Source organism: Myxocyprinus asiaticus, chromosome 35 (genome assembly GCF_019703515.2).
Source record: "Myxocyprinus asiaticus isolate MX2 ecotype Aquarium Trade chromosome 35, UBuf_Myxa_2, whole genome shotgun sequence".
Lineage (NCBI taxonomy): Eukaryota > Metazoa > Chordata > Actinopteri > Cypriniformes > Catostomidae > Myxocyprinus > Myxocyprinus asiaticus.
In genome coordinates this window covers 42,005,432-42,016,920 of record NC_059378.1, presented here as the reverse complement: position 1 = coordinate 42,016,920, position 11,489 = coordinate 42,005,432, and positions in this window count along the sequence as shown.

Genomic DNA, 11,489 nt, shown 5'->3' with positions numbered 1-11,489 from the left:
ATGATGCTACAGCAGTGATTGAGTGACAGTCTGTGACAGCAGTGTGCACAGCTGTGAACTTCCGCTCTAGTAAAAGTCCCATTCAATAATCTCTCAATAAATTACACATTAATTAAAACGAAACCCAGTAATGTAACGACAGGAACGCCACCCATTGTAAAGAAGTAAAGTTTACTTGAGTGAGAGTAAGAAGTACCCACTTTTAAACCTACTCTAAAAGTAATGTTTTTTTTTCTTTCAAAAAATTACTCAAGTAAATGTAGCGCGTTACTACCAACATCTGCATGTGAGCAGTGTTGGGTAAGCTATTTAAAAAAAGTAATCCATAACAAATTACTAATTACTTCTCTAAAATTGTAAAAGTTTTTGTTTTCATCCCAATAATTGTCTATATTTTCACCTTGCTCATTGTTGCATGCGAGTCATTTCTACCTTACAATAACTCGTTTTAGGATGTCCATCCTTCAGTTGTCACAGAAATGGAAACAGACATACATATTAACATAATTCATATTTTAAATGTACACTGATGAGCCAAAACATTATGACCCCTCACAGGTAAAGTGAATAACGTTGATCATCTCCTAACAAGGTCTGGGTAGATTAGATGGTAAGAGAACAATCAGTTCTCGTAGTCAACGTGTTGAATGCAGGAGAAATGGGCAGGAGTAAAGACCCGAGCGACTTTGATAAGGGCCAAATTGTTATGGCCAGACGACTGGGTCAGAGCATCTCTGAAACAGCTGGTGGGATGCTCCCGGTCAGCAGTGGGGAGTACCTACCGACAGTGGTCTTAGGAGGGACAAACCACAAACCGTCGACCGGGTGTTGGGTGCCCAAGGATCATCGGTGCACGAGGGCAATGAAGGCTATCCCGTTTGGTCCGAACTGACAGAAGGTCTACTGTGGCACAAGTCACAGAAAATTTGAATGATGGTTATGGGAGGAATGTGTCACAACTCAAAGTGCATCGCAGCTTGTTGCGTATGGGGCTGTGTAGCCGCAGACCGGTCAGAGTGCCCATGATGACCCCTGTCCACCATCGAATGCACCTACAATGGGCACGCGAGCATTGGAACTGGACATTGGAGCAGTGGAAGAAGGCAGCCTGGTCCAATGAGTCGTGTACATATGTGCCGCTTACCTGGGGAAGTGATGGCACCAGTATGCAATGTGAGAAGATGACAAGCTGGTGGAGGGAGTGTGATGCTCTGGGCAATGTTCTGCTGGGAAACCCTGGGTCCGGCCATTCATGTGGACGTCAATTTGATGCGTGCCACCTACCTAAACATCGTTGCAGACCAGGTACACCCCTTCATGCCAACAATATCCTTGATGGCAGTGGACTCTTTCAGCAGGATAATTCGCCCTGCTACACTGCACACATTGTTCAGGAATGGTTTGAGGAACATGATGAAGAGTTCAAGGTGTTGCCTTGGCCTCCAAATTCCCCAGATCTCAATTCGATTGAGCATCAGTGGGATGTGCTGGACCAACAAGTCCAATCCAAGCAAATTACAGGACTTGAAGGATCTGCTGCTAATGTCTTGGTGCCAGACACCACAGGACACCTTCAGGGGTCTTGTAGAGTCCATGCCTCAGTGGGTCGGCGCTTTTTTGGCAGCACACGGAGGACCAACAGCATATTAGGCATGTGGTCATAATGTTTTGGCTCATCAGTGTGTATTCTACATAAATAGTAGGGCTACGTGCTGTGTCCGAAACCAGGAAAATGCTGCATTCGGAGGCTGTATACAGAGGTAGGAAGGGACCAAGGCACGTCTGAATCCAATGTTCGTGTCACATCCTGTCTACTGAGAAACCTTCATCTGATTTTTGAAGGCAGCACAGGAGAATCCTTTGCTGCCTATCAAATCCCACAATCATGTGGGTGCGGATCCACAGCAGTTGAGCTGAAGAAATAAAGTGGCAGCCAAATGTAAATTTTCCCCCCACTTTTTCCAACTTTTGATTCCATTGCTAGTGAGAAAGTAGTATTGTAGTTATTATATATACGCTTGGTTATTGCCAAAACTCTCTTGATTTTGTTCTAGATTATTAGATCTTTGTGGTTCAGATGGACTGAATGAATGCTGGTATACTAGAAACAATATGACATATCGCTGCCTAGGAAGCGCATCCGAAACAGGTTCCTGCTTATGCAAACGCTGTCTGCTTAGTCATTGACTGATAGGTCAGCAAGGCAACAAGGTAGCTACCTTTGGTTTCGGAAGCAGCCAATTTCTGTTCTATTCCAATTCATTTGGGTATGTTTCAGTTATAATGTCCATTTTGTTTACATTTAAAGAAATTCTCTGCTTCAGAATGCTCTACAAAACCAATAAACACCAACAAATTGAACCTTCTAACTTGGTACATTGTGAAAATATAAATTTGACAAATTATCATTTGTTTTTCATAATTTTGGTCATATTTTACTCAAAAAATTTAGCTAGTTAAGCTACCAACTACTCAACAGAAAAAATTGTTAAACTAAGCTGAAAACTACACTTCAGACAAGTGTAGGGCTTTACTGGTTGTTTAGATCAGCGTTACTATCAGAAATAATTAACAATTATTTCTTCAGTTATTAATCAATATTTAAATTAATTAATTGAATCTAACTCATTAAAACCTCATATGAGGTCTTTTTTAATCCTTTAAATCAACAACTGTCAAAGATAATCGTTAATTGTTAACATCGATGAAACATTAATTAAAATTAACACTAGCTTATTGATCATTCAAATTCAACAATCATCAAAGATAATTATCAATTATCAAAAATCAATAGAATATTAATAAGGATTAACATTGACGGGGCACCACCCTGGAATCAGGGACTAATAACCAGATAGTAAAACAGTCTCAATATTAGATTGTTTTCTTAGGAAAATCGACATCCGAAGAATATCGATTTTCGGAAAAAAAAAAAAAACAATGAATGAAGGTTTGAATCTGAGCACTGACATCCCGTCAGCATGACACAGGTGTATGCAAAACAAACCAAAACACTTCTCTTTGTAATATAAACAAAAGTTTATTTATGCAGTAATATCAGTTAATAATTAATACAATGCAGTCAATAAACTTCCGACTTACAACTACAAACTAAACAGTGATATGATTAGATATGGAAATAAAAATAATCCTATAATACATAAGGTGTGTGTGTGACAGTGTGTGTGTGTGTGTGTGTGGTTAGTACGAGAGAGAGAGAAGTGACGGCCCTAAAGCCGATTTCGCGATCGTGGGAGAGAAAGCAGCTGTTAGTTTATCACTCAGAGACGCGGTGGACGGCTCGTAAACAGTCCCGCGTACTTTGACTCTTTAATGGATGAACTCAGTTTACCTGTCTCACCCGCGATGGCGAAATTGCACAATAGTCCAATTTGGTTGGACCACAATACAGCAAAACAAATTCGTGATAATTAATACCCTGAGTATTAATAATGAGCGGACATGGCGGTCCGTAAACTGTACAAGCAAAAACCTTGAAACACAAGAATAACACACTATAATATTCTATCTCTGCCCAGACGTAAACCTCTTACTTGAATCGCATGAGGACACAGGTAGAATGCGTTTTCCTCCGTCCTTTAACTCTGACCTGGTTCCTTGAGGCTCGGGTGATGACGGGAGACCGTTTCCTCGCTCTGTCGGCGGGCGGTACGGCTGTTGATTCTCGGCGGGCTGGCGGAGAACTCAGAAATGTCGACAAGATTGAAGATGGAAGAGAAATCTTTAATCTCTTCACTTCTGTAGGCAAATGGATGAAGATGCGATTGCTCGGCGGTCTCCTTCGGATCCGTTAGTGTGTTTGGTTGAACAGTGAGTAATCCAACTCGTCCAGCGAGATGGAGATTGTATGGCCACAGTTTCAAGTCGGACGTTACTTCCTTGTGCCACGAGGTTGCACCTGAGAGCAGCGATGAGCTGCGTCTATACAGGACGAACAAATCCCGGAAGCATTTCAGAGGTATTTCAACTCCTGATGATGTCATGTTTGAGGTGCGTTCTGTTGTGTGCCTCATCCAATAGGAGTTGAGAGTTCGATCCTTTAGTGAGCAAGGCTTCATGGGATTTGTAGTCTGTTTTGGACTCCCTTTGTTTGATTTTGGCGCGATTTTTATCAGTATAATTTACGACTTGGAATGTGGGGGCTTGAGTTAGGTTTTTACGACTGTGTTAGGCCTGCCTTTGTCTTCTATCTGAATACATGAGGCCCAACAGAAAGTAACAAGTTACACTAAAAGTTACATGCCAAAAGTAGCTTGCTACATTTAATTCATTAAATTTTTTCACCAGATGCACAGAGCATTCTGTCATAGACAAAACATCTAAAAGACGTATTCACATAACGTTTAATACGTGCAGTACAGTATACAACTATGGTGCAATATAAAATGTATGTGCATTGAAAAAAAACATGTAAATTCATATTTCTACTTGCTACCTCTACAAACTCATTTAAACATAATTTCCTTTGCACTTTCCTGTATAACAACTCTACATACATATATTCTTCATCTTATCCTGTAATTCAGTGTCGTTGTATTTTTGTATGTACTGTACTGTATGTATGTCTGCGTGCGCAACACACCAATATCTGATGGTATCAGATGGTAATATAGTACTTTGATATACAACTACCATAATTATGTACCAGTCTGTATTTGAAGTAAAGTACTTCAAAGAATGCCATGTACTTAATTTGTACTTTGATTACCATATTCATATACTATTGTACTTACATGTTGCTCCCAGGTAAAAAAATAAAATAAAAATACATGGTGATGCCATGGTACTTTTTTGATGTATTTCATATAGTCTACTAAGTGTTTCAAAAATGTTTGTTTACAAGCTGCACATGTGTTGAAATTAGTAAAGACCTTCTTCATCACTGACAGGATGCATTTGCAGGTTTGGTTTCCATTGATTGTAGATAAATATCAACTCCAACCAGCGCTGTCTTTGTATTCTGTGTTTTAAAGTTATCGTTAGCATTTTTTTTTTTGAGTTTTTCAGATTGAAACGCGAACCGATTCAGATCGCTTCACTATCATGTTTGACCAATTCATTGTAAAGAACCGACTCAAATTAGTGATTCAATTGGGAATCAAATATTTTGAATCAAAACTGGCAACAAGAAACACAGCATGATGTAGCGGTGTAGCATTTGTCAATGCTACGCCGCTACCTAATCAATAAAAAGCCTTTCTGCTAAAAAGCTACAAGTTTTTGAACTGGAGAGCTTGGACGCCATGCGAGGAGCGGACGTGTAGACGGCGAGCTCTGTGCACTTTGCTAGTTTTTAGTTATTTTTGTTATAATCCGGTGAGATTTGATACACCCTGCTTCATATTTCCTCTTTGAAGTCAATATGTCAAAAAATTCTGGAGATATAAAAAGACACTTTCGTGCTCAAGCTAAAACCTCTGACAGGCCTGCAGACCGGGGACATGTTGGTGATGCTGACAAAAGTTGTTGCTGACTTACAAGATCTCGCTGCAATACGTCGATCGATTACGGCGATAGAATCAAAATTCTCTGAGTTGGTTACAAGAGTGGCAGATGTTGAGAAGTGGATCGATTATCTGGAGTCATCGGAGAGGGAATTATCTGATAATCCGCTCGCGACCAAAGTTGATTTGGTTCTTGAAAAACTTGAAGATTTTGAGAATAGGTGCCGCAGGAATAACATCCCAATTGTTGGAATTCCTGAGCATGTGGAGGGCAGAGATATGGTGAAATTCCTAGATGATCTCTTCCCGAGTCTGTTCGACATAACAGGCCATAAGCTGGAAATCGAGCGAGCTCACAGAGTCCCAGCTTGCAGATCCGCTGAGGGAGACAAGCCCCGATCAATCCTGGCCAAATTCCTGAGATCATCAGATAAAGATCTTGTGTTACGCGAGGCGAGGAGCAAAGGAAAGCTTTCTTGGAAGAACCACAACATTTTCTTGTTCCCAGACTTTGCGAATTCGACAAGAGAGAAACGTGATTGATTCAAGGAATGCAAGAAACTCCTACATCAACGGTAGATCGCTTTTGCACTGATGTTTCTGGCCAAACTGAGTATAAATACTAAGGATGTCCGCAAAGTATTTTTATGCCCCAAGCAAGCACTGTCCTTCGTAAAAACACTGCAGTGAGTAAGCCATTTGGTGTTTCTCATGTGAGTGGACTGACTCGCTGTACTTACTCTTGGCTGTCTGAGGAAGCTGGGCACCACTTTTGTTTCTGTTTGTGTTGGTTCCACCTAGCGGCTGGAGCTTGTTTTGTGGAATAACACTTCTCCTTCAAGAAACTTTTGCATTGATGGAAGATTGCTTTTACACTGAAGTTCCCGGCCAGTGATAAGGATGACCGCAAAATATCTACATGCCTACAACAAGCAATGTCTTTTATAGAGCTGATGGACTGAGGAAATCATGGTGTGTTTCTTATGTGGCCTCTGAGTCAACTTGACTCGTTAAATATACACTGGACCGTCTGAGGAAACGGAGACGCCTGTTTTGTTTTCTTTTGTGCTGGTTCCGCCTTGCGGCTGGAGTTTGTTTTGTGGAGGAACACACCTTCGGTACAGCTGTGGATGAATCTGCTTGTTCTTTATGCTTATGCCTTCTACTGGCTGGAGTTTGTTTTACAAAGTATTTTCTGTTATGTAATTTTGCCTCACAAAATTTGTATAGAAGCACCGGACTTGAGCAATCAGATGGCAAAGTTGTCACGGGGTTCTCGTAGGCGTATACGGACTGTTTGAGTTTAGAGGGATGGACGCCGGTTGCCGCTGTCATGCGCGGGGTTAATGTACACATTTTTCTTTTTTCTGTTTGTTTGGTTCTGGGGGAAGTTCGGGGTTTGTTTGTTGCACTAATGTTGGAATGTGGTCGTTATAATTTTATTTTTGACACACAATTTATTTTTTCTATTATATCAGAATGCCAAATGTTAATATGAGTGGGTTATCTCTCTCCACGTGTAATCTGAATGGGTTGGGGCACCCCATAAAATTAAGGAAGGTTATTTCTCTTCTTAAATGTAAGAAATATGATATAGTGTTTCTTCAAGAAACGCATCTTTCCCCGCAGGAAGCTGAAAAATTTGGGATGATATGGGGTGGACATGTTTTCTTTAGTGCTGGCTCAAGTAAGAGCAAGGGAGTCATTATATTGATTAATAAACATCTACAATTCAAATGTCTCAAACAGATTAAAGATAAATTAGGAAGAGTCATTATTGTTTTAGCAGAAATTCAGGGGCAAAGGTTGATTTTGGCTAATATTTACGCACCTAACGCTGATGATGATAGATCTTGAAGGGATGTTGCAAGTCGCTGGCACCCCACATGATATAATATTGGGAGGAGACTTTAATCTTTTGATGGACTCAGTCCTTGATCATAGTGAAGCAAAAGTGTGTAAACCCCCTAGAGCAACAGTGACACTTCACAGGATGTGTAAAAATCTTGGTCTTACATATATTTGGTGACTTTTGAACCCATCTGTTAGGGACTATACATTTTTTTCATCAGTCCATAAGATTTATTCTAGAATAGATTTATTTTTAATATCTAAATCCCTCATTTCATCTGTTGTTGATTGTTCAATTGGAAACATCTTAGTCTCAGATCACGCCCTGGTGAGTTGTCGCCACATACGGAGAAAAATAAATCATATAGTTGGTGCTTTAATGTATCCCTTTTACAAAATCCTGATTTCCAACAAATGTTAAAGACTGAAATCAGTGTTTATATGGAGACCAACTGGTCCTCAGTATCCTCTGTGGGTGTGGCTTGGGAGGCACTTAAGGCGGTTCTTAGGGGTCGGATCATACAGTATGCCTCATTCATCAAAAAATCCAAAGCACGAGAACTCGTGGAGTTGGAAGAGAATATTAAAAGTGCAGAGGCAGAGCTGAAGCACCGAATGTCGTCTCATGGCCTCAGGGAATTGACCCAATTGAAATGTAGATATAATACTATTTTGTCGTGGAAAGTGGAGTTTTGGTTATTCAGGGCAAGACAGTCATACTTTGAGTCGGGAGACAAAGCAGGGAAGATTTTGGCTAGATATATAAAGCAGAGAGAGTCTTTTTCTACCATTCCCTCAGTGAAATCTGCTGGTGGTGAAATATTTACCTCAGCCATTGATATTAATAATGCTTTTAAAGAATTCTATCTTGATCTTTATAATTCCACGTCTTTGTCTACTGATAAAGATATTAGGAAATTTGTGGAAACATTAGAACTCCCTAAACTGACGACTGAGCAAAAAAATTCTCTTGATTCTGAGATAAACTTGGAGGAGCTTGACGAGGTAATTAAGGCCTTACCTACAGGCAAGGCTCTGGGGCCAGATGGCTTTGCCACTGAAATTTTAGATCTTATGCTACAGAACTGGCTCCACTTTTGTTAGAAGTTCACACTGCATGTGACCATTCATCACTTCAAACATATTTTTCAAAAATACTATTGTACTGGGGGGCCTGGGTAGCTCAGCGTGTATTGACGCTGACTATCACCCCTGGAGTCGCGAGTTCGAATCCAGGGCATGCTGAGTGACTCCAGACAGGTCTCCTAAGCAACCAAATTGGCCCGGTTGCTAGGGAGGGTAGAGTCACATGGGGTAACCTCCTCGTGGTCGCTATAATGTGGTTCTCGATCTCGGTGGGGCGCGTGGTGAGTTGTGCGTGGATGCCGCGGAGAATAGCGTGAAGCCTCCACATGTGCTATGTCTCCGTGGTAACGCGCTCAACGAGCCACGTGATAAGATGCGCGGATTGTCGGTCTCAGACGTGGAGGCAACTGAGATTCATCCTCAGCCACTCGGATTGAGGCGAGTCACTACGCCACCTCGAGGACTTAGAGCGCATTGGGAATTGAGCATGCCAAATTGGGGAGAAAAGGGGAGAAAAAAAATACTATTGTACTATTACAATTTGTTTTTTGTTTAAACGTTTAGCAATTAGCAAAAAATGTGACTACATGCACCATTAAATGAGAAAAAAGCTTGCAAAGAAAGCAAATTGGCAAAAAACAGAAGAAGAAGAACTCGATCTTCTCGTGAACGTGCTTCGGAGGGCTGGTGAAAGTTTAGATTTATAGTAAAAAAAGACTTAAATATTTATCTGTTTCTTACACACACACACACCTATCATATCACTTCAGAAGACATAGATTAAACCACTGGAGTCTTATGGATTACTTTTATGTGCTTTATGGAGCTTCAAAGTTCTGGTCACCATTCACTTGCCTTGTATGAACCAACAGAGCTGAAATATTCTTATAAAAATCTTCATTTGTGTTCAGCAGAAAGAAAGTCATACATGGCATGAGAGTGGGTAAATGATGAGAGAATTTTCATTTTTGGGTGAACTAACCCTTTAACAGTTTTGATAGTGACTGACAGTTAAAGTTAAACACAAAAGGAGGAAGTCAAGACTGTTGGAACAGTGAATTATCAGAGGAAATAGACACATGTTTAATGATTCAAACATTACATGAAATGATGAATTATGATTGATCAGTAATGGTGTTTGTGGAATCTGTCAATGTGACCCATGTTTCCTTTTTAAGGATATCGGCATCACTCAAGCCAATGCACACACATATTCATATTGTTTCTTTACCTGATATCAGCCTCTGGAAGTATAATATCTTGTTTTCTTTCTCCATATTGTCAGTCAGTGTGTCGAGGCCTCACAAACACACAAACACACTCCTGCAAATATACAGCTGCTTGTCAATGATTGTGGAGCAATCTTACTGTTTTCTGCATGTTTCTGAGGAAGGCGACATGCATCACATTTTCACAGGGAGTCATGTGATGTGGATGTCACATTTAAACATAGCTAAGAGCCTGTATAAGATCTGAACACAAAACTGTACATGTCTAATATCTTTAAATAAGCAGGTTGGGATCATTTGGAGTCTACAGCCGAGGGTTTTCTGGGCAAGTAAGTGCCGATATTGTGTTGTCAAATTGAGTTTTGAATAACTGATTTCAATTGACTGATTTCCAGTAAAGAAAATTCCACATACAGTATTTAAGTTCTTAAAGGGATAGTTCACCCAAAAATGACACTTCAATCATTGTTTACTCACCCCTGTGTTGTTATAACTCTATATGACTTTCTTTCTTTTTCTGAACACAAAGGGAGAAATTGTGTAAAAATGTTGTGCTCAGTGATGTCATACAATGGCAGTTTATGGTGACCACCTCTTTAAGCTTCAAAAGAACACAAAAGTATAATTCAGAAGTCTAATAAATTATTCCATGAGACTCATGATTGTTATGAAAGCATACGATAAGATTTGGTGAGAAACAAACTGAAATCTAATGTATTATTTACTGAAAATGTTCACTGACGGTTAATTGAGTAGTTACGCAGCACCCACCAGATAAGGCATTCAAGTGAAAACTTGTTTTGTTTAATATCAACGTGACCACCAACAATATTAACAACAGTAAACACAACACAGCTGCACACAAAACAGAGAACAGAACTTACAAAACATGTCTGAAGAGTTTGTAGTCGAAGAATTGATGCATTTCTATGTCCAGCCTTATTTTTTTTAACTGGAGTCCTCAATCAAACAGAGAGATGGGGCTGAAGGTAGCTACAGTTATACTGTGTCCTACTCAGATGGCAAACGACACACAATAAAAGTTATCTTTTCTATGTTAATCAGAATTTTTTGTCCAAAGCAGCTGCGATGAGCAATGGGACATTCTGTCGATCGCTTGGTTTCTATATTTGGCATCACGCCGGGTAACCCCGTCCGCTATGAACCGGCACTGGTCCAAAATGCGATGTGTGGTGCGAGAGCGATGTGATCGTCTGTGTTCCACAACTGCTTTCATGTGCTTGAATAAGGTATAATGTGCGAGTAAGGGCAGCTGGTGGAGTTTGCCCCCTCAGGTAAGATGGTGCCCCCCTAGGGAGTTGGTGCCCTACGCAGACTGTGTAATACGCGTATAGGGTGCAGCGGTACTGGTGGCTACCTTCAGCCCCATCTGTCTGTTTGATTGAGGACTCCGGTTAAAAAAAAATAAGGCTGGACATAGAAATGCATCAATTCTTCGACTACAAACTCTTCAGACATGTTTGTAAGTTCTGCTCTCTGGTTTGTGTGCAGCTGTGTTGTTCTGTTGTTAATATTGCTGGTGGTCCTGTTGAAGCGAAACAAAATGAGTTTCCGTTTTGAATGCCCCATCTTTCGCATGCTGCATTTCTACTGTTGCTCTCGTCCAAGGAGCTCTAAAGATTAACTGTCAGTGAACATTTTCACTGAATTATAATTTTGTTTTCTTTTGAAGCTTGAAGAGGTGGTCACAATAAACTGCCAATGTATGACATCACTGAGCACAACATTTTTACACAATTTCTCCCTTTGTGTTAAGAAAAAGAAAGAAAGTCATATAACATATAACAACACAGGGGTGAGTAAACAATGATTGAATTTTCATTTTTGGGTGAACTAT